We start from the raw sequence: 2,122 nt of genomic DNA, 5'->3' as shown, positions 1-2,122 counted from the left end.
GAGGAGGAGGAGGAGGAGGAGGAGGAGGAGGAGAAGAAAGAAGAAGAAAAAGAAAGAAGAAGGAAGAAGGAGAAGAAGGAGAACTGAAAGAGGAGAAAAATCTCATCCAGAATGTCAGTTTTGGGATTATGTTCTAGTGACCTGAATCTGTACATTTATCAGCAGAGACATGACTCCCACTGTTTGTTTTGCAGATAGCTGTAAAGTAATTACACAAATTGCACCAAGTTCTTTCCAGATGAACTGAACACTTAGAACTAGAAAGTGTTGCCAATTTGATCAGAAATTAGATGTGATTCTGAGATTTCAAGAAAATTGCAGAAATATGATTTTTGAGATTTTGAGAAAATAATTCTTTTCTTCTTCAAGCTGTACAATGGGATCTATAGACAAAGCAAACTCTTCCATCCATACGGAAGAATGTTAGCTCTAAGACTTTTGAATATCTATGTTTGAATTACATATAATCAGGAAACTCAGGGCTTATCTTCCTTCAAAACTCCTCCACTAAAATAGAATGATTTACTGGAAAGTTACTTGTCATATTCCGCATCTTCAAAGACAAGATCTCCTTTATTTCTCTACCACAAAGTGTTCTTTAGAATTTTTCATTGTATCGATATAAATTGATGCCAGTCATCACTACACGAAAGATCAAACTGCAACCTCTGCAGAAGTCCAAGGAACAGGATTCCCACAGGGAGAGACAGATATACTAATGTGCTCTTCAGTGACTGATGGACTGTGTTGTCTGTTTAAAAAAAAAAAAGTACTATAATTGAACAAGCCCCCAGAGCATTAAAAAAACTGCAAAAATAAATATAAGGAGAGTAACTAACAAATTTAAAAATATATAATCAATAAAGATCAGTGAATATGGTAGCATTTCAAGATAAAACTACATTTTCAACTATTTTTAAAATGTTTTCCATTTGGCAGAACCCCAAATGGGCTTTGCCAAGCACTTTTTCTTCTTAATTTTTAAATGCGTATGTATTTCAAGGAAAATTTAATCCATATGTTCTTCTCTCATTTACACAATTTATCAAAATGTTGCTTTGAATGAGCCATTTAATGTCTAAGAAAACTGAAGAACACTTCTTTTTCCCCCAATACAAGATTTTAGCTTTTTTCTTCCTGAATTAAATAAGTGTTCAGTACTACTTACAGAACTAATTGAAAAATATTCAATTCTGCTTCAATGTTCAGAACCAAAAGTCTAATAAAATTCAAAATAACAGAAAAGCATAAAATCCATGATAATACTATACTTTTAAGCTTCAAAAGCCTCCATTATTCACATGGTTCCTATAAATCACAGAATATTAGAAATTAAAGATATCTTAGAAATGACAAGTTTTTTTTCTCTCACTTTAAAAACTAGGAAACTGAGTCCCCAAAAAGGTAAAGAATATGCCAAAAATCACAAAACTGATTAATAGCAGAGCCAAGGCATGTGTCTTCCGATTGGAGTTACTTCTTTGGTTTTTTAAAATTTTAATTATGATTTTATTCTATAACATATAAAAGTGTCAGCATAATACTAGATTATGAAAAAACAGTGCAGCTCATTTCTGCATAAAATTTACTCGCCTACTTCCAATAGCCTGGACAACCAGTAGGCTAGGAATCAATGGCCCAATTCACCATATAATCCTAATCATATCTATCTTTACTATGCCCACAAAAGGAAGTGATGAATCTATTTAAAAGAAAAATTAAGTCCAGGTACACTCTCAACCCTTACCAACAAGATGCTACAGGAAAACACACTGATTATGTGTTAACTGGTAAGAATATTTTTTCTTCCCTTTCTTATCCTCTCCTTCCTTCTACCTCTCTTTCCAGAGGGAATCATTCTGAGATACACAGAAACCTGGGGATGAGCATGCCATGAAGTCTGGAGGGGCTCAGTAATGACATGAGCCCGTGGGATGGGATCAAGATACACCTTTGCTTCAGCCTCTGTCACCAGTGTCTTTAGACACACCAGTTTCTTCAGGTAGGGAAAGAGGCACTCAGGAATAAAAGACTGCTATCCCCAGGGAAATGAAAGTAGAGAACAGGCTGGGCACAGTGACTCATGCTTGTAATACTAGCATTTTGACAGGCCGAGGCAGGC

The sequence above is a fragment of the Colobus angolensis genome, unplaced genomic scaffold (assembly GCF_000951035.1).
Source record: "Colobus angolensis palliatus isolate OR3802 unplaced genomic scaffold, Cang.pa_1.0 Scaffold30, whole genome shotgun sequence".
Lineage (NCBI taxonomy): Eukaryota > Metazoa > Chordata > Mammalia > Primates > Cercopithecidae > Colobus > Colobus angolensis.
Note: the sequence above shows the minus strand (reverse complement) of the source record.